This window comes from Ranitomeya imitator, chromosome 6, assembly GCF_032444005.1.
Source record: "Ranitomeya imitator isolate aRanImi1 chromosome 6, aRanImi1.pri, whole genome shotgun sequence".
Lineage (NCBI taxonomy): Eukaryota > Metazoa > Chordata > Amphibia > Anura > Dendrobatidae > Ranitomeya > Ranitomeya imitator.
Window position 1 is genome coordinate 375,656,629 of NC_091287.1, and position 22,467 is coordinate 375,679,095.

The 22,467-nt window shown below is 44.7% G+C and overlaps 1 protein-coding gene across 2 annotated transcripts in view; it reads right to left on the bottom strand.

Annotated features, from left to right (window-relative positions):
- Window positions 1-22,467, bottom strand: part of LDLRAD4 (low density lipoprotein receptor class A domain containing 4) — a 443,648-nt gene that overhangs the window by 253,141 nt on the left and 168,040 nt on the right. The window lies entirely within an intron of this gene.

Below are 22,467 nucleotides of genomic sequence, written 5' to 3' on the forward strand. Positions count from 1 at the left end.
GGAGGACCCAGGGACACCGGTAAGTATAACAGAGTCCCTGAATCCCCCTATTTATCTGTCCTCTGATATGCGATCACATCAGAGGACAGAGAATAACACATCGCTTTCTTTTTTTTTTTGTGGCTGCTGGTAAACCGTTAATTACCGGCGATCGCAAAACAGAGGTCGGTAAAAACCCACTCTGATCATGTTCTTTGGGGTCTCGGCTACCCCCGGCAGCCGAGACCCCAAAGATCTTCCGGGTGCCGGCCGGCGGGTGCACTGCGCCTGCCATTTTTTTGCTGGAAAAAGATGGTGGCGCCCATCGGGAGCCACGAGGAGCACCAGGGGAGACATGTGATTATTGGGGGGCTATCAGGGATCCCATTTCTCGGTCCTCTAATGTGCGATCACATCGGAGGACAGAGAAATTACCGTAAATGGGAAATGGCGTTTTTTGGGGGTTTTTTGCGACCGCCGGTAAACGGTTAATTACCGGCAATCGCAACTCGGGGGTCGGTAAAAAACCCCTGAATCATGTTCAAATCGGACTCTGGGGGGCGCTATTGACTTTTTCCACAGCACCGTTAATTAACGGCGCTGTGGTTTAAGTACCCTTAACTGCCGCCGTTAAAAGGAGTATCGGCGGTCGTTAAGGGGTTAATGTAAAGCTACATGAGCTATAACGGCAGATCATTCTATCTGCACAGGGATCCCATCACCCCGTGCATAACTTCTTACCTGCATGTCCAACAGAATGCTATGTAGCCAGCAAAATGTCCAGTCAATGAAGAAAAACCATCCGGAAACATAGAAGGGGTTATTAAACCAGACATTTTAGGAAAACTGCATCCAATACTGTAAAACTCACTACTCACCTTTGCCCCCAGCAATCCAGTGCAGTTCATCCTACATCACTCCCTCTCTTCAGTTACATGTGACCACTGCAGCCAATCAGTGGCTGTATCGGTCACATGAGCAATACTGGCAGCATGGCTCCCAATGCGGAATGTTGATACCAGTCGTATGCCACTGACCACTCAAGCCATTGAATCTGCTGCATATCCTAATAGGTCACGGTATATGTACACAAGTGTGTAACGACCCTGGGCTTTATTGTATGATTCTTTAGTAAATCACTCGCATATATACAAGGATCCAAAGATTTTTTTTTTTTTAACCCCTTAGTGACAGAGCCAATTTGGTACTTAATGACCGAGCCAATTTTTGCAATTCTGACCATTGTCACTTTATGAGGTTATAACTCTGGAACGCTTCAATGGATCCCGCTGATTCTGAGATTGTTTTTTCGTCACATATTGTACTTCATGTTAGTGGTAACATTTCTTCGATATTACTTGCGATTATTTATGATAAAAACGGAAATATGGCAACAAATTTTAAAATTTTGCAATTTTCAAACTTTGTATTTTTATGCCCTTAAATCAGAGAGATAGGTCACGAAAAATAGTTAATAAATAACATTTCCCACATGTCTACTTTACATCAGCACAATTTTGGAAACAATTTTTTTTGGTTACGGAGTTATAAGGGTTAAAAGTTGACCAGCAATTTCTCATTTTTACAACACCATTTTTTTTTTAGGGACCACATCACATTTGAAGTCATTTTGAGGGGTCTATATGATAGAAAATAATGAAGTGTGACACCATTCTAAAAACTGCACCCCTCAAGGTGCTCAAAACCACATTCAAGAAGTTTATTAACCCTTTATGTGCTTCACAGGAACTGAAACAATGTGGAAGGAAAAAATGAACATTTAACTTTTTTTTTTCAAACATCTCAATTCAGAACCATTTTTTTTATTTTCACATGTGTAAAAACAGAAACGTAACCATAAATTTTGTTATGCAATTTCTCCTGAATACGCCAATACCCCATATGTGGGGGTAAACCACTTTTTGGACGCACCGCAGAACTTAGAAGTGAAGGAGCGCCGTTTGACTTTTTCAATGTAGAATTGGCTGGAATTGAGATTGGACGCCATGTCGCGTTTGGAGAGCCCCTGATGTGCCTAAACAGTGGAAACCCCCCACAAGTGACACCATTTTGGAAACTAGACCCCTTAAGGAACTTATTTAGATGTGTGGTGAGCACTTTGAACCCCCATGTGCTTCACAGAAGTTTATAACGTAGAGCCGTGAAAAAAAGAAAAAAAAAAAAAAGAAAAATCGCATTTTTTCTACAAATATGATCTTTTTGCCCACAAATTTTTATTTTCACAAGGGTAAGAGGAGAAATCAGACCACTAAAGTTGTTGTGCAATTTCTCCTGAGTACGTCGATACCCAATATGTGGGGGTAAACCACTGTTTGGGCGCGCCGCAGAGCTTGGAAGAGAAAGAGTGCCGTTTTACTTTTTCAATGTAGAATTGGCTGTAATTCAGATCGGACGCCATGTCGCGTTTGGAGAGCCCCTGATGTGCCTAAACAGTAGAAATCCCCCACAAGTGACCCCATTTTGGAAACTAGACCCCCCATGGAACTTATCTAGATGTGTGGTGAGAACTTTGAATGCCCAAGTGCTTCACAGAAGTTTAGAATGCAGAGTCGTGAAAATAAAAAATATTTTTTTTTCCACAAAAAAGATATTGTAGCCCCCAAGTTTTTATTTTCACAAGGGTAACAGGAGAAATTGGACTGCAATAGTTGTCCAATTTATCCCGAGTACGCTGATGCGCCATATGTGGGGGTAAACCACTGTTTGGGCGCACGGCAGAGCTCGGAAGGGAAGGAGCGCCGTTTTGGAATGCAGACTTTGATAGAATGGTCTGTGGGCATTATGTTGCGATTGCAGAGCCCCTGATGTACCTAAACAGTAGTAACCCCCCACAAGTGACCCCATTTTGGAAACTAGACCCCCCAGGGAACTCATCTAGATGTGTGATGAGAACTTTGAATGCCCAAGTGCGTCACAGAAGTTTATAATGCAGAGTCATAAAAAATAAATAAATAAATAAAAATTTCTACAAAAAAAGATTTTGTAGCCCCCAAGTTTTTATTTTCACAAGGGTAACAAGAGAAATTGGACCCCAGAAGTTGTTGTCCAATTTATCCCGAGTACGCTGATGCCCCATATGTGGGGGTAACCCACTGTTTGGGCGCACGGCAGAGCTCAGAAGGGAGGGAGCACCATTTGACTTTTTGAGCGCAAAATTGGCTGTCGTGTTTGGAGACCCCCTGATGTAACTAAACAGTGGAAACCCCCCAATTCTAGCTCCAACCCAACTCCAACACACCCCTAACCCTAATCCCAACCTGATCCATAATCCTAATCACTAACCCTAACCATAATCACAACCCTTACCCCAAAACAACCCTGATGTCAACCCTAACCATAACCCTAATCAAAAACCTAAATCCAACACACCCCTAATCCTAATCTCAACCCTAACCTCAAACCTAACCCTAATCCCAATACACCCCTAATCACAACCCTAACCTTAACCCTAATCCCAAACCTAACCCTAATGCCGACCCTAACCCTAATACCAACCCTAATCCAAACCCTAACCCTAATCCCAACTCTAACCCTAACTTTAGCCCCAACCCTAGCCCTAACTTTAGCCACAACCCTAACCCTAAGGCTACTTTCACACTTGCGTCGTTTGGCATCCGTCGCAATCCGTAGTTTTGGACAAGAAACGGATCCTGCAAATGTGCCCGCAGGATGCGTTTTTTGCCCATAGACTTGTATTGCCAACGGATCGTGACGGATGGCCACACGTCGCGTCCGTCGTGCACTGGATCAGTTGTGTTTTGGCGGACCGTCGGCACAAAGAAAGTCCAATGAAACCTTTTTTTGTACGTCGCATACGCCATTTCTGACCGAGCATGCGTGGCCGTAACTCCGCCCCCTCCTCCCCAGGACATAGATTGGGCAGCGGCTGCATTGAAAAACTACATCCGCTGCCCACGTTGTGCACAATTTTCACAACGTGCGTCGGTATGTCGGGCCGACGCATTGCGACGGCCCCGTACCGACGTAAGTGTGAAAGAAGCCTAACCCTAAATTTAGCCCCAACCCTAAATTTAGCCCTAGCCCTAACCCTACCCCTAGCCCTAACCCTACCCCTAATTTTAGCCCCAACTGCTGTTCTCCTGCCGGCCAGGAGATGGAGACAGATGGCGGGCGCACTGCGCATGCGCCCGCCATTTTCTTTTCCCCGGCAGCCAGGAGGAGCAGCAGGAGGATCCAGGGACACAGGTGAGTATGCTAGGGTCCCTGAATCCCCCTATTTCTCTGTCCTCTGATGTGCGATCACATCAGAGGGCAGAGAATTACACTTTGCTTTTTTTTTGCGGTCGCCGGTAAAACAGTTAATTACCGGCGATCGCAAAACAGAGTTCGGTAAAACCGACCCTGATCATGTTCTTTGGGGTCTCGGCTACCCCCGGCAGCCGAGACCCCAAAGATTCTTCCGGTGGCGGCTGGCGGGCGCACTGCGCATGCGCCCGCCATTTTGAAGATGGCAGCGCCCACCGGGAGCCACGACGAGCATCGGGGGAAATAGGTGAGTATTGGGGGGCTTCCTGGGACCTTTTTTCTCTGTCCTCCGATGTGCGATCACATCGGAGGACAGAGAAATTAAAAAGAGATCGCTTTTTTTTTTTTTTTCGATCGCCGGTAACCGGTTAATTACCGGCGATCGCAAATGCGGGGTGGGTAAAAAAAAACCCCGAATCATGTTCTCTGGGGTCTCGGCTACCCCTGGCAGCCGAGACCCCGGAGAAAATCCGACTCTGGGGGGCGCTATTCACTTTTTCCACAGCGCCGTTAATTAACGGCGCTGTGGTTTAAGTACCCTTAGCGGCCGCCGTTAAAAGGCATATCGGCGGTCGCTAAGGGGTTAAAGCACTACATGGCGGTACACACTGCACATTTTATATAGCAGCAGGAGCCCTGGGTGTCCACTCCACCTTCTGCACACAGTTATGCCATGCTCAGAGACCCAAAGCTGGGGAAGGAACTTAATTTTCATAACGATAAGCTACAGAATTTGCAATATATGACCTCTTGTGCAAACATTATGGAGGCAACAGTCTTAATCTGGCATTAGACATGGCTGACAGAGGTTATAAAGGGTAAAAAAAATCCAGGTGCCCCAGCTGCAGTACACCACAAAACATGAGCGGAGATTTAGGCTATGTGCACACGTATTCTGGTCCACTGCGGACTTTTCCGCAGCGGATTTGATAAATCAGCAGTGCAAAACCACGTTTTTTTCTGTGGATTTCACTGCGGTTTTACAAGTGCAGTTTTCCATAGGGGCAGCTGTAAAACCGCTGTGGAATCTGCAGAAAGTAGTGACATGCTGCACAATGTAAACCGCTGCGTTTCCGCGCGTTTTTTTCCGCAGCATGTGCACAGCGTTTTTTGTTTCCCCATAGGTTTACATTGAACAGTAAACTCATGGGAAACTACTACGGATCCGCAGCGTGTGCACATACCCTCAGCCGTCGTTAAGACATTAGAACAAACAATGGATGTGCATTATTTTCTCTGTTAATATGAAAGGAGAGAAGAACATTTTAAAATTAAATTCTCTTACAGTGCCATTTTCACTAGTAATAGAAGTGGTGGGAAATGTTATTTTAGCCTTTGTGTAACTGACAGTTGTTCAGCCATAGCATCTGGAAGCGCAGACAACATGCTATCTGCCGCATAAATTAGTAGCCCATTTCAATAAGGAGAACTGTGTTTTTCCAGAGTTTATCAGCACCTGCTAAATTAAATACTACATGAAGTCCTCCAACCTCTACCTCCCCTCACAGTACAGAGCACCAGCAATCTACGTGCTGACAGGTCAGTGAGCTACAGTCTGCAGCTCCTCATCCATCCAGAGAGTAGAATGCTCTGTCTCCAATACATAAAAGTACTGATCATACACATATCGTAAATATATATATATATATATATATATATATATATATATATTATATATATATATATATATATATATATATATATATATATATATATATATATATACACACACACATACACATATATATACATACATACATACACAAAGAAAGAAAAAAACAATCAGCACTCCTAATGTGAACACGTGCAAGCTGCATCATATAGATAAAGAACACAGCAGCACATGTACATGAATCGAGGCCATGTGAAAACACAGACATATTCAATATGAATTATACTTCTCAAAAATATTTTTCCAAAAAAATTTCTTCATAAAACACACGCGTATATATACACACACATCTTCACTATCCTACAACCCAAAACAACTATTCAGCACATTTACCTCCCTACTCCACCCACCACTGCCACCTCCAACTCCCCTCATCTCTTCCGAGGACTTTGCCACCTACTTCAAAAACAAGATCGACCAAAGAAGGCAATTCTTTACTGTTCCACGACCCCAAACACTCCATATACCAGACCTCTGCCCTTCCCTAAACCTCCCTCTCCAACATCACTGAAGGAGAGCTTACTCGCCTCTTTTCCAAATCGTACCTCACCACCTGTGCACTTGACCCCATCCCCTCCCACCTGCTCCCCAACCTCACTAACATGCTCATTCCAGCCCTAACCCATCTCTTCAACCTATCGCTATCTTCTGGTACCTTCCCCTCGGCCTTCAAACATGCCACCATCACACCCATCCTCAAAAAAAACTAACCTTGACCCAACTGCTATGCCCAGTTACCGCCCCATATCACTGCTCCCGTTTGCTTCAAAACTCCTTGAACAGCATGTCCATGTTCAAATTTCCTCCCATCTCTCATCTAACTCTCTCCTTGACAACCTCCAATCTGGCTTCCGCCCCCACCACTCCACCGAAACTGCCCTGACAAAAATTACTAATGACTTACAGCCAATGCTAACAGACAGTTCTCCATCCTCCTCCTTCTTGACCTGTCCTCTGCTTTCGACACAGTCGATCACTGTCTACAGATTCTTTCTTCCCTTGGCATCAAAGACCTTGGCCTGTCCTGGATTGCCTCATACCTTTCCGACTGCACATTTAGCGTTTCCCACTCCCACACCACCTCCTCATCCCACCCTCTCTCTGTTGGAGTCCCTCAAGGCTCTGTCCTAGGGCCCCTACTTTTTTTCCCATCTATACTCTTGGCCTAGGACAACTCAAAGTCCCACGGCTTCCAGTACCACCTGTATGCGGACGACACTCAGATCTACCTCTCTGGCCCAGAATGCACCTCTCTGCTGTCCAGAATCCCAAAGTGTCTGTCAGCCATATCCTCCTTCCCCTCTCGTTTCCTAAAACTCAATGTAGACAAAACCAAACTCATCATCTTTCCCCCATCTCACGTATCCCCCCTACCTGATCTATCATAGTAAACGGCATCACGCTCTCTCCCGCACCTGAAATCCGTAACTCTCGACTCTGCCCTGTCCTTCAAACCGCACTTCCAAACTTGCCACCTCCTGTCGCCTCCAACTTAAAAATATTGCCAGAATCCGTTCCTTCCTCCGCCCACAATCTACCAAAACTCTTGTGCATGCCCTCATCATCTCCCGCCTCGACTACTGCAACACCCTCCTCTGTGGCCTCCCTGCTAACTCTCTTGCACCACTCCAGTCTGTCCTCAACTCTGCTGCCCGGCTAATCCACCTCTCCTCCCCTGCTTCTCCCCTCCGCAAATCCCTCCACTGGCTCCCAATTCCCCAACAAATCCAGTTCAAACTACTAACACTGATCTACAAAGCCATCCACAACCTGTCCCCTCCCTATATCTCTGATCTAATCTCCCAATATCCTCCCTCACGTAATCTCCGATCCTCCCAAGACCTCCTACTCTCCTCCACACTTATTCGTTCCTCACAAAACCACCTCCAAGATTTCTCCCAAATATCCCCCATCCTCTGGAATTCCATGCCTCAACACGTCCGACTATCCACCACCCTCGGCTCCTTCAGACGGAACCTGAAAACCCATCTCTTAAAGGAAACCTACAGCCTGCAATAACCATTCTGCCACCTAGCCATCGCCAGAGCCGCCGCGCCATCGCCAGAGCTGCTGCACCCCCGACCTTCTGTCTATTCCCCACTATCCCATAGAATGTAAGTCTGCAAGGACAGGGTCCTCTCCCCTCTGTACCAGTCTGTCATTGTAAACTTGTTTACTGTAAACGATATCTATACCTCTATGTAACCCCTTTCTCATGTACAGCACCATGGAATTAATGGTGCTATATAAAATAATAATAATAATAATTATATATAGTAGTAAAAAAAAGGAACAGCACAACACTTTCCACTTATCTCTGGGTGCAAAGCCTCCAGGAAGCCCGTCCACCAGCTATCCAAAGTCCATAGATTTAAGCAAAAAACAGGCAGCACTCCATTTTTTTCTTGATCAACTGTGCAGAGTTTAATCAGACCCACATGTCTGTACATGGCAGACTAGGCAATGGTGTAGTTTTTACGGTCACGCATTGATCTTGCATTATTGAAATCTGTGACACCTTTGTTGTGCTCAGCGCCCGCTGTTGCTACTGCTGCTGTTAATTTGTTGAAATGTGGAGACTCATAGTTGGGTCACCATCTAGTGGGTTGCCTGTAGTAGGTGGTGTGTCAGAGGCCTATTCTACGGTTTCTACTCTGTGAAAATTGATACCACTTAGTGGTGGGCGACTTTTTTGAAATGTGCATAATTCAAAGTTGGGTCTCCTTCATGTGTGCCTGTAGAAGTAGTGCTCCCAGACAGGCAGCCTGCACGCACTTTCCCTCAACTACCTTTGATAATTCCCTTAAATTTTATTTTTTACCAATAGTACTGTATGAAACTGATGTTTGTGCCATACGAGTGTGGCTGGGAAAAGAAAAAATATTGGAGATGTTGCATGAGGCACCAGGGCACCCACAGCTAAGGCGGCTTACACGGCTCCCTTAACCACCAGGTCCTTATTGAAACCAATTCAAAGCTATAAATGCCAGACCCCAATACTGCATGCTTGGCCCATGGCTGACTGCTGCAGTGTCATTTGCAAATTTCTACCGTGGGTTAATCGATGCCACTTTTCATGGCGTCTGCCCTTACTTTTAGGTGTTGGAGAAGCTTTTTATCACCCCTTAAGGTGTTGTCTATACGTTTGGTTTGTCCTTCCATTGAATTTAATAAAGTTTGGGTATGTTTGTCAAATGAGTAAAAAGTCAGCGAGGCAAGAGAGACCAAAAGCGATTGCTTTTCCCCGAAAGCAACTTGACTCATAAATGCATAATTTTCATATGGATGAATTCTTAATTATAATTAATTCAGCAAAATTAAATGGGATTTTTTAATTCAGCACCCTCAAAATAACCCAAATCCATAAAAAAAAAACGTGGCACCTGAAAATTTTTGTAGACCTTTGTTAAATAATGCATTCAGTTTTGCATTGTGAGAAATCAGAGAAACATATCAAACTGTATAGAAACCAAGAGAATCTTTAAAGGGGTTGTCTACTTCTAGGACAACGTATTCTTTAACTAAATGTTGGGCCCCAATAAAAAATAAAATATACTCCCGGAGCTCTTGTGCAGTGTTGTGACACATGGTGCCCAATCTGTGCTGGCGTCACCGTCTCAGCCTTCGTATGGATTGAACATGAAGAGGAAGTGAATGAGCAGCTTATCCTCAACTTCACGTTCAATCCGTATGAAGGCTGAGACTTACCGCGCTGATCAGGGACCACACATTGCTACCCCGCATGAGAGTTCTGGGATCGCGAGTGCCGACAGAAGGAACGGCGCCAACACTGGAGGAGAGTATAGTTTTTTATTTTATTGGGGGCAAACATTTAGTTCAAGAAGTGGTTGTACTAGTAGTGGACAACCCCTGTAAGAAAAATCCTTCCCATTGCACCAGTAGGGAAGCTGCTTTGCTGTCTTTGGCGAGATCAAAGTGACATCTACATACTACCAATCTCAGTTTCTACCTTTATCATTATTGATGTAAGCAGTGCGTCCCGTTTCCATATACAAAATGTAATAAATGTCATTGTATATAATACCAGGTAACAACGTAATCTTAGAGAAGATTTCCGGAGATGCGCCATCTGGCCTGCCTGTCATCTTATTGCAGATGTAAATCTGACAACATATCAATGTATTGCCAGCTGTTTCATGCACCGCATATAATAATCAATGCAGGTTCTTTAGCATCAGTCCTGCTGCTAACATAAGAACCAACCGTGCAGGAATCAGGATGTAAAGGCAATAAATCTGAATAATGTCACTGACACTTCCGCTTGTTCAGTCTTCTAGGCCAGCTGGTGTACCGCCAGAGCGAAAGCATGTCTGCGGCTGACAAATGGCACAGACAGGCACACTTTATATTAAATCATCTTTTAATACCGAGCTTGCACAAGATCAAGAGGCTGTCCAATAAAAAGCATACATATTCATGCACTCCTTGACAGTCAGTGGTCTGACAAGACAGAAGTGATTATGTCCCTCCCATTCTTTGTTCACCTGACCCCTGAAGCTGGTGATCGGAAGCAGCGGTCAGGAGACTGCAATAGGCCATCAGCAGAGATCCATCCAACAATCTGTACAGAGCAGAGCGATGAGTAGTGATTACACTACACTGAACTTAATAGTCACTGTATGGCTGATGCCAAGTTTTTAAAGGATTTAACAAGCAAAATTAAAGACGTGGAGATTTGTAGAAGTTTCGCATTAAAATGTGGAACATGAAATCATATGTCAATCCAACTCAAAGTAATCGCTTTATTTTATTTAAATATATTGGTCCATGATCCCTTTAATTTAGTCAATAAGTCGCTACACCAACTTTATGTTCTGCACAAGTGGAAAACGTTTACCGCTTATAACCAGTCAGCCAAATCATGTCAACGGTTTGCACTGATGAGGGGAAAACACCCTGAAACGCTCAATATTGACATTTAGGCTCACTACTTACAAAAAGGTGGCACAAGCTCCAGACTGCTTCTTCACTGAAAGCCATTTGCATATTTAACTGCAGTAAAATTAGGAAGCTACAGACCAAAGATCAGATGTTTTTCTAAAAAAATAAATAAATAAAAACCCAAACCCCAGCAATTCCACGGTCATCTAAAGGTTAATTTGAGTAATCATGCTCTTTCACCAATTAACACTTATTCGCAATTATTGGCTTGCATAAACACGCAAGCGTTTTACTTGTGATTGTTACTTCGTTGATTGATCAGATATTAAGGTAAACAATTATTGACAGCACATCGTCCTGTATTCGCACAGATGTGCTGCTGATCGTGACCATTAGGGTTAAGCTACAAAGCAGCCTAAAGATAAACCATGTTCAGATGGATTATTTTATGGTCTGTATACACACTGCAATGCCCAGAGTGTGCAGGTCACCTATCCTGACCTTACAAGCTTACAGGCACATAGGCTGTAAGTTTGGGTCACAAAATTTGGCCATAGGAAGGTGGTCTAAAAAAGTACCCAAAGTAACATCAAGAGTAACCCTTTTCTGTAAGGCTATGTGCACACAATGAAGATTTAGTGAGGATCCGCAGTGGATTTTTCTGCGCAGAATCGCTGCAGATCCGCACTGATGTACAGTACAATGTAAATCAATGTGAAAAAAAAAAGCTGTGCAGATGGTGCGGAAAAATCCGCACAGAAACACTGCGGATTTAAAAGAAGTGCATGTCACTTTTGTGCGGATCTGCAGCGTTTCTGCACCCTTTCATTATAGAAATCCGCAGTGGTAAAACTGCACAAAATCCGCATCAATTCCGCATAAAAACCGCACAAAATCCACGGCAAATCTGCACCTGCGGTTTCTGCCAGTAGATGCGGATTTTGTACAGAAAATTCTGCACCCCATTCCGCAACGTGTGCACATAGCCTTAGAGTGTTGCTCAGACGAGTCTGAGCGGTCCAAGTAGAGAAGGATTTTTTTGAGCTAAATAAAATAAAAAAAGTTTGCAATGTAATTTCTTAGTTCAACACCACCTTTTTCATTCTGATGCAGTAGATTAGAGATTGGCGTCAGCAGCTGTATTGATATCAAGCCCTAGGCTTAAGGTACCGTCACACTCAGCAACTTTGCAACGAGAACGACAACGATCCGTGACGTTGCAGCGTCCTGGATAGCGATCTCGTTGTGTTTGACACGCAGCAGCGATCTGGATCCCGCTGTGACATCGGCTGGTCGGAGCTAGAAGGCCAGAACTTTATTTCGTCGTCAGGTCGGCGTGTATCGTCATGTTTGACATCAAAAGCAACGATGCCTGCAATGTTTTACATGGAGCGAACAACCAGCGAGAACGATAAGTCAGTCGCCATTACGTCACTGGATCGCTCCTGCATCGTTCTGGAGTTGCTGTGTTTGACGTCTACAGCGACCTAAACAGCGACGCTCCAGCGATCGGCTCGTTGTCTATATCGCTGCAGCGTCGCTGAGTGTGACGGTACCTTTAGTAATGAAAAAGGTGTCAGCCCAACACCCCCATTACTAAGCCTGAAAGTAAAGACATACACACACACACTGTCAGTCTATGTAGGAGCATTAACATAATGACCAATAGCCATAAAGGTTCCCAGACTATAAATATCAGCTCACAGCTGTTTGCTCAGCCTTTAGCCTGGCTAGTGTACACGGTGACCCCAGAAAAAAAAAGGCGATATGTGGTCCCAACTATAAAATCTAACCAGCAAATGCTAGGCAAACAGCGGCGGGCTGATATTAATAGCCTAGGAAGTCACCATGGATACTGCCCCCCCAGGCTAAAAACATCAGGTCTCAGCTGCCCCAGAAAAGGCACAGCTATAAGATGAGCCAAATCTGGCGCTTCGCCTTGCTCTTCCCACTTGCACTGTAGCGTAGTCAAGTGGGGGTGATGGTGTGTGGGTGATGGTTTGGGGGGGGGGGAGGGGGGTTGATGTAACCTTTGTATTATCAGGCGACATGTCCAAAGGTTAGTACTGGAGAAGCATTTAAGACACCCCCATTACTAACCCCATAAATGATATTCTAAAAACACAGATACCCAGAATAAAGTCTTTTATTTGAAAAAAAAATGACAGACTCCTTTAACCCCTTTCTGACCTCGGACGGGATAGTACGTCCGAGGTCAGAAGCCCCGCTTTGATGCGGGCTCCGGCGGGGAGCCCGCATCAAAGCCGGGACATGTCAGCTGTTTTGAAGAGCTGACATGTGCCCATAATAGGCGCGGGCAGAATCGCAATCTGCCCGCGCCTATTAACTAGTTAAATGCCGCTGTCAAACGCAGACAGCGGCATTTATAGGGAACCTGTCACCCCGTTTTTTCAAGATGAGCTACAAATAGGGGCAGAGCTGTGCTTTACATTAGTGTATTTTGTGAGCCTTTATTCCCCACCTATGCTGCCGAAATACCTTTGTAAAGTCGCCGTTTTGGGCTGTCACTCACGCTGGTCAGGTCATATGGGCGTGGTGACAGCGCTGTTTCTCCCCCAGATCTCCGTTGGTGGCGTAGTGGTGTGCGCATGTCCAACTGGCGAATCCACTGCGCAGCTTGAAGGAAAATAGCGCGATCTGTTTATCGGTGGGCGTGGCCATCTTTGTGAGGCCACGCATGCGCAGATGGTTCTTCTCGGCTTCCCGGGGCTTCAGGAAAATGGCTGCGGGATTCCGCGCGTGCGCAGATGGCGATCGCGGCGGCCATTTTCCTGCAGCCGAGATGCGAACTCGGCTTCAGGAAAATGGCCACCGAGATCTCCATGTGCGCACACGGGCCACCAACGGAGATCTGGGGGAGAAACAGCGCTGTCACCACGCCCATATGACCTGACCAGCATGAGCGACAGCCCAAAACGGCTACTTTACAAAGGTATTTCGGCAGCATAGGTGGGGAATAAAGGCTCACAAAATACACTAATGTAAAGCACAGCTCTGTCCCTATTTAACGGTATTTGTAGCTCATCTTGAAAAAAACGGGGTGACAGTTTCCCTTTAACTACCGCTTCCGGCCGGGCGGCCGGAAATGACCGCATCGCCGACCCCCGTCACATGGTTGGAGGTCGGCGATGCTTCTGAATAGTAACCATAGAGGTCCTTGAGACCTCTATGGTTATTGTTCGCCGGTAGCTGTGAGCGCCACCCTGTGGTCGGCGCTCACAGCACACCTGCATTTCTGATACATAGCAGCGAACATCAGATCGCCGCTATGTAGCAGAGGCAATCGCGTTGTGCCTGCTTCTAGCCTCCCATGGAGGCTATTGAAGCATGGCAAAAGTAAAAAAAAAAAAAAGTAAAAAATAAAAAAAATATTAAAGTTCAAATCACCCCCCTTTTGCCCCATTCAAAATAAATAAAAAAAATTTAAAAAAAAATCTAACCTACACATTTTGTATCGCCGCGTTCAGAATTGCCCGATCAATAAAAAAAAGAATTTAACCTGATCGCTAAACAGCGTAGTGAGAAAAAAATTCGAATTGCCAGAATTACGGTTTTTTGGCCGCCGCGACATTGAATTAAAATGCAATAACGGGCGATCAAAAGAACGCTGTTGTGAATTCTGTGGCTGAGTTCACTTCTGTGGTCACAAGTGGTATTGCAGTCTCTGGGCTTCCTCCCTCAGGTGTTTTGGTGAGCTCGTTGGCTGCCTTGCTATTTAGCTCCACCTGAGTCTGTCTTCCTTGCTCCTTGTCAATGTTCCAGTGTTGGATCTGAGCTACTGCATCTTTCCTTGGGCCTGCTGCTCTGCTAGATAAGTGCTTCTAGTTTGTTTTCTGTTTTTTCTGTCCAGCTTGTTATTATCTTTTGCTGGAAGCTCTGAGAAGCAAAGGGGTGCACCGCCGTGCTGTTAGTTCGGCACGGTGGGTCTTTTTGCCCCTTTGCGTGGTTTTCGTTTTAGGGTTTTTTGTAGACTGCATAGTTCTCTTTGCTATCCTCGCTCTGTCTAGAATATCGGGCCTCACTTTGCTGAATCTATTTCATTCCTACGTTTGTCTTTTCATCTTGCTAACAGTCATTATATGTGGGGGGCTGCCTATTCCTTTGGGGTATTTCTCTGAGGTAAGTCAGGCTTGTATTTCTATCTTCAGGCTAGTCAGCTCCTCAGGCAGTGTCGAGTTGCATAGGTAGTTGATAGGCGCAATCCACTGCTGCTTATAGTTGTGTGAGGATAGATCAGGTACTGCAGTCTACAGAGATTCCACGTCTCAGAGCTCGTCCTATTGTTTTGGGTTATTGCCAGATCTCTGTATGTGCGCTGATTACTGCACGCTGTGTTGCCTGATTGCCAGCCATAACAGTACAAGGAGCCAATCAATGATTTCCAATAGAGGGAAAAAAGAAATCCTGACATCATTTTTTTTTCTTAGCTCTGTCTTCAGTCTTTTTTTTCCCCTAGACATTAGAGTGCTTCAGGACACAGCTGTGGACATGGATATTCAGGCTCTGTGCTCCTCAATGGATAATCTCGTTGTAAATGTACAAAAGATTCAAGATACTATTGATCAGAAATCGATGCTAGAACCAAGAATTCCGATTCCTGATTTGTTTTTTGGTGACAGAACTAAGTTCCTGAGCTTCAGAAATAATTGTAAGCTATTTTTGGCCTTGAAACCTCATTCTTCTGGTAATCCTATTCAACAGGTTTTGATTATTATTTCTTTTTTGCGCGGCGACCCACAGGACTGGGCGTTTTCTCTTGCACCAGGAGATTCTGCATTGAGTAATGTTGATGCATTTTTCCAGGCGCTGGGATTGCTTTACGATGAGCCTAATTCAGTGGATCAAGCTGAGAAAAATCTGCTGGCTTTATGCCAGGGTCAGGATGATGTAGAAGTATATTGTCAGAAATTTAGAAAATGGTCAGTACTCACTCTGTGGAATGAATCTGCACTAGCGGCTTTGTTCAGAAAGGGTCTCTCTGAAGCTCTTAAGGATGTAATGGTGGGATTTCCTATGCCTGCTGGTTTGAATGAGTCTATGTCCTTGGCCATTCAGATCGGTCGTCGCTTGCGCGAGCGTAAATCTGTGCACCATCTGGCGGTATTGTCTGAGAGTAAGCCTGAGCCTATGCAGTGCGACAGGACTATGACTAAAGTAGAACGGCACGAACACAGACGTCTGAACAGACTGTGTTTCTATTGTGGTGATTCTACTCATGCTATTTCTAATTGTCCTAAACGCACTAGGCGGTTCGATAGCTCTGCCGTTATTGGTACTGTACAGTCCAAATTCCTTTTGTCCATTACCTTAATGTGCTCTTTGTCATCATATTCTGTCATGGCGTTTGTGGATTCAGGCGCTGCCCTGAATCTGATGGATTTGGATTATGCTAAACGTTGTGGATTTTTCTTGGAGCCTTTGCGGTGTCCTATTCCGTTGAGAGGAATTGATGCTACACCTCTGGCCAAGAATAAGCCTCAGTACTGGGCCCAGCTGACCATGTGCATGGCTCCTGCACATCAGGAAGTTATTCGCTTTTTGGTACTGCATAATTTGCATGATGTGGTCGTGTTGGGGTTGCCATGGCTACAAACCCATAATCCAGTATTGGATTGGAACTCTATGTCGGTAACCAGCTGGGGTTGTCAGGGAGTACATGGTGATGTTCCATTTTTGTCTATTTCGTCATCCATTCCTTCTGACATCCCAGAGTTCTTGTCGGACTTTCAGGATGTATTTGAAGAGTCCAAGTCTGATGCCCTTCCTCCGCATAGGAATTGTGATTGTGCTATCGATTTGATTCCTGGTAGTAAATTCCCTAAGGGTCGTTTATTTAATTTGTCCGTACCTGAACACACCGCTATGCGCAGTTATGTGAAGGAGTCCCTGGAGAAGGGACATATTCGCCCATCGTCGTCACCATTGGGAGCAGGGGTTTTTTTTGTAGCCAAGAAGGATGGTTCGCTAAGACCGTGTATTGATTACCGCCTTCTTAATAAGATCACTGTTAAGTTTCAGTATCCCTTGCCATTGATTTCTGACTTGTTTGCTCGGATTAAGGGGGCTAGTTGGTTTACTAAGATTGATCTTCGTGGTGCGTATAATCTGGTGAGAATCAGGCAGGGAGATGAATGGAAAACGGCATTTAATACGCCCGAGGGTCATTTTGAGTATCTGGTGATGCCGTTCGGACTTGCCAATGCTCCATCTGTTTTTCAGTCTTTTATGCATGACATTTTCCGTGAGTATCTGGATAAATTCTTGATTGTTTACTTGGATGACATTTTGATCTTCTCAGATGATTGGGAGTCTCATGTGAAGCAAGTCAGAATGGTTTTCCAGGTACTGCGTGCTAATTCCTTGTTCGTGAAGGGATCAAAGTGTCTCTTCGGTGTGCAGAAAGTTTCATTTTTGGGGTTCATCTTTTCCCCTTCTACTATCGAGATGGATCCGGTTAAGGTTCAGGCCATCCAGGATTGGACTCAGCCGACATCTCTAAAAAGTTTGCAGAAATTCCTGGGCTTTGCTAATTTTTATCGTCGCTTCATCTGTAATTTTTCTAGCATTGCCAGACCATTGACCGATTTGACCAAGAAGGGTGCTGATTTGGTTAATTGGTCTTCTGCTGCCGTGGAAGCTTTTCAGGAGTTGAAGCGTCGTTTTTGCTGTGCCCCTGTGTTGTGTCAACCTGATGTTTCTCTTCCGTTCCAGGTCGAGGTTGATGCTTCTGAGATTGGTGCAGGGGCGGTTTTGTCACAGAGAGGTTCTGGTTGCTCAGTGTTCAAACCATGTGCTTTCTTTTCCAGGAAATTTTCTGCTGCTGAGCGTAATTATGATGTGGGCAACCGAGAGTTGCTGGCCATGAAGTGGGCATTCGAGGAGTGGCGTCATTGGCTTGAGGGTGCTAAGCATCGCGTGGTGGTTTTGACTGATCATAAGAACCTTACTTATCTTGAGTCTGCCAAGCGCTTGAATCCTAGACAGGCCCGTTGGTCGTTATTTTTTGCTCGTTTTGATTTTGTGATTTCATACCTTCCGGGCTCTAAAAATGTGAAGGCGGATGCTCTGTCTAGGAGTTTTGTGCCCGACTCTCCGGGGTTATCTGAGCCGGCGAGTATCCTCAAGGAAGGAGTCATTGTGTCTGCCATCTCCCCTGATTTGCGGAGAGTGTTGCAGAAATTTCAGGCTAATAAACCTGATCGTTGTCCGGCCGAGAAACTGTTCGTCCCTGATAGGTGGACTAGTAAAGTTATCTCTGAACTTCATTGTTCGGTGCTGGCCGGTCATCCAGGAATCTTTGGTACCAGGGAGTTGGTTGCTAGATCCTTCTGGTGGCCATCTCTGTCACGGGATGTGCGTGCTTTTGTGCAGTCCTGTGGAATTTGTGCTAGGGCTAAGCCCTGCTGTTCACGTGCCAGTGGGTTGCTTTTGCCCTTGCCGGTCCCGAAGAGGCCTTGGACACATATTTCGATGGATTTCATTTCTGACCTTCCCGTTTCTCAAAAGATGTCTGTCATTTGGGTGGTCTGTGATCGCTTTTCTAAAATGGTCCATCTGGTGCCCTTGGTTAAATTGCCTTCCTCCTCTGATTTGGTGCCTTTGTTCTTCCAGCATGTGGTTCGTTTACATGGCATTCCTGAGAATATTGTTTCTGACAGAGGTTCCCAGTTTGTCTCGAGGTTCTGGCGAGCCTTTTGTGGTAGGATGGGCATTGACCTATCTTTTTCCTCGGCCTTCCATCCTCAGACTAATGGCCAGACCGAACGAACCAATCAGACCTTGGAAACATATCTGAGATGTTTTGTTTCCGCTGACCAGGATGATTGGGTGTCATTTTTGCCGTTGGCTGAGTTCGCCCTTAATAATCGGGCCAGCTCGGCTACCTTGGTCTCTCCATTTTTCTGCAATTCTGGGTTCCATCCTCGTTTCTCTTCAGGACAGGTTGAGTCTTCGGACTGTCCTGGTGTGGATTATGTGGTGGACAGGTTGCAGCAGATCTGGACTCAGGTAGTGGACAATTTGACCTTGTCCCAGGAGAAGGCTCAGCTTTTCGCTAATCGCAGACGCCGTGTGGGACCCCGACTTCGTGTTGGGGATCTGGTTTGGTTATCTTCTCGTCATATACCTATGAAGGTTTCCTCTCCTAAATTTAAACCTCGTTTTATTGGTCCGTATAGGATTTCTGAGATTCTCAATCCGGTGTCTTTTCGTCTGACCCTCCCAGACTCCTTTTCCATACATAATGTATTCCATAGGTCGTTGTTGAGGAGATACGTGGCACCTATGGTTCCATCTGTGGAGCCTCCTGCCCCTGTTTTGGTGGAGGGGGAATTGGAGTATATTGTGGAGAAGATTTTGGATTCTCGTGTCTCTAGACGGAAACTCCAGTATCTGGTCAAATGGAAGGGTTATGCTCAGGAAGATAATTCCTGGGTTTTTGCCTCTGATGTCCATGCCCCAGATCTTGTTCGTGCCTTTCATGTGGCTCATCCTGGTCGGCCTGGGGGTTCTGGTGAGGGTTCGGTGACCCCTCCTCAAGGGGGGGGTACTGTTGTGAATTCTGTGGCTGAGTTCACTTCTGTGGTCACAAGTGGTATTGCAGTCTCTGGGCTTCCTCCCTCAGGTGTTTTGGTGAGCTCGTTGGCTGCCTTGCTATTTAGCTCCACCTGAGTCTGTCTTCCTTGCTCCTTGTCAATGTTCCAGTGTTGGATCTGAGCTACTGCATCTTTCCTTGGGCCTGCTGCTCTGCTAGATAAGTGCTTCTAGTTTGTTTTCTGTTTTTTCTGTCCAGCTTGTTATTATCTTTTGCTGGAAGCTCTGAGAAGCAAAGGGGTGCACCGCCGTGCTGTTAGTTCGGCACGGTGGGTCTTTTTGCCCCTTTGCGTGGTTTTCGTTTTAGGGTTTTTTGTAGACTGCATAGTTCTCTTTGCTATCCTCGCTCTGTCTAGAATATCGGGCCTCACTTTGCTGAATCTATTTCATTCCTACGTTTGTCTTTTCATCTTGCTAACAGTCATTATATGTGGGGGGCTGCCTATTCCTTTGGGGTATTTCTCTGAGGTAAGTCAGGCTTGTATTTCTATCTTCAGGCTAGTCAGCTCCTCAGGCAGTGTCGAGTTGCATAGGTAGTTGATAGGCGCAATCCACTGCTGCTTCCAGTTGTGTGAGGATAGATCAGGTACTGCAGTCTACAGAGATTCCACGTCTCAGAGCTCGTCCTATTGTTTTGGGTTATTGCCAGATCTCTGTATGTGCGCTGATTACTGCACGCTGTGTTGCCTGATTGCCAGCCATAACAGAACGCATCATTAAAAATGCCAGCTTGGCACACAAAAAATAAGCCCTCACCCGACCCCAGATCACGACAAATGGAGACGCTACGAGTATCGGAAAATGTCACAATTTTTTTTTTTTTTTTTTTAGCAAAATTTGGAATTTTTTCTTCACCACTTAGATAAAAAAAATAACCTAGTCATGCTAGGTGTCATGAACTCGTAATGACCCGGAGAATCATAATGGCAGGTCTGTTTTAGCATTTAGTGAACCTAGCAAAAAAGCCAAGCAAAAAACAAGTGTAGGATTGCACTTTTTTTGCAATTTCACCGCACTTGGAATTTTTTTCCCGTTTTCTAGTACACGATATGGTAAAACCAATGATGTCGTTGAAAAGTACAACTCATCCCGCAAAAAATAAGCCCTCACATGGCCAAATTGACAGAAAAATAAAAAAAAGTTATGGCTCTGGGAAGGAGGGGAGCGAAAAACGAACACGGAAAAACGGAAAATCCCAAGGTCATGAAGGGGTTAAAAACTACCGTACATTAAACCATACTCACTGAATGCCTAATCCACTGACAACATCTCCTGCAACAAAAAAAAACAAAAACCACAATATTCCTCACCTGTCCGCAGAAAAGGTAATCCATAACGTCCTGTAGAATGTAAGCCCGCAAGGGCAGGTTCGTCTTCCCTCTGTATCAGTTTGTCATTGTTCGTTTTGTTTACTGTAAGTGATTTGTATTTTGATGTAAACCCTTCTCATGGAATTAATGGTGCTATATAAATAATAATAATAATAATAATAATAATAATAATAATAATAATAATAATAATAATAATAATAATAAATAATAATAATAATGTCCCATGATGATCCTCATGACTTTGCGAGCAGTCACTGATGTAACTGCTCTCAAAGAGAGCCGGCAATACACTGCATGAGCGATTACCTCCTGTCTGTTACAAATACTCAGATCACCCGAGGGTGCTTGGGAAAACCTGAGCAATAAGTACACTCGCTCATCACTAAAATTTACTGATCATGTGCACAACACTTCAGGATTGTCAATGAATTAGTTTGCTTAATGTTTCCACATAGTTTTTTGGCCCATTTCTGAGCAAAAAGCGCACCGTGTGCACATAGCCTAAAGCACTGAAGAGTGAATATGTGGCACTCATCCATGTAAAAACTTCAGCAAACCATCCCAAGTTGGTAAAACAGCAGCACAGTTTTACACTCATTTTACCAACTTGGAATAAAATTTGCTGAAGTTTTTACATGGGTAGGTGCAGCATATTCAATCTTTCTGCAATATATTGATAAATCTAGGAGCCATGTGCTTTCAGACCGCATATTTGATTCAGTCTATCCCTGCAGACAAGGAATTGCCCACTTCATACACAATATATTTTTTCATGGCTTCTTGTAACAACTCATAGCAGCCAACTGTGCCCAATTAGGAAAATGACTAATATCCCAGTTCCAATTGTCGTCATCTGTTTGGTATAAGTTCTCCTGCTCTGTAGTCAGAATATAATGCTCTTGATTCTGTTTTTCTCATCATTATAAAACTTGATATTTTCTTTGGCAGTCATCTTTACTACATAGATTACAAGGGAAATAAGGAAGTATTTTTAATGTTACGCTAAACTAAATATAATTTCGTTTATTAGAAACATACTGGGTTCTCTTCAGAAATTGCACAGTAAAGTCCAATCAGCCCTTCACAGAAAGGGAGCATTGCTGAGCAACATACTTTCCAAAACAAATAAGGCAAATGTTATAAGAAGGATTCTGGATGGTGATTTCAGTAGAGAAAAACGCACATTCAACTTGAAGGCTGTACATTGGCAGTAAAGATGAACCCTTTCGTGCATTTGAAAAAAAACAAAAATAATCTCGTGCCAAAGTGTCATGCCATGTCTACCCTGTCTGTTAAGGGCTTTGCAACCATATTGTTATGCTATATTGTATTTGTTGGTTTTACCATATAGTGTACTGAAAGGGAAAAAAAAAAATTCTGCGTGCATTTTTTATTTTATTTTCAATGGGACAAAAGTGGGCGGTTTGGACTTATGTGGGGCGGGGGGGTGTTTTGCACCACTTATCACAATTGACAAGCTTCCTGTTTTGGCTTCATGTAGTTTACTGGATCTTTGTACATAGGTGCGTATAATAAGGACGCTATACGGATGCAATGTGGACGCTCTGAGTGCTGTCGGCTTTTTGGCGCACCATAGACTTGCATTGGGGAGTCTCGTCCGATATATGGGCCACTCGCAACGTGCTGCGATGCATTTCTCATGACAAATAAGCTGTGAAAAAG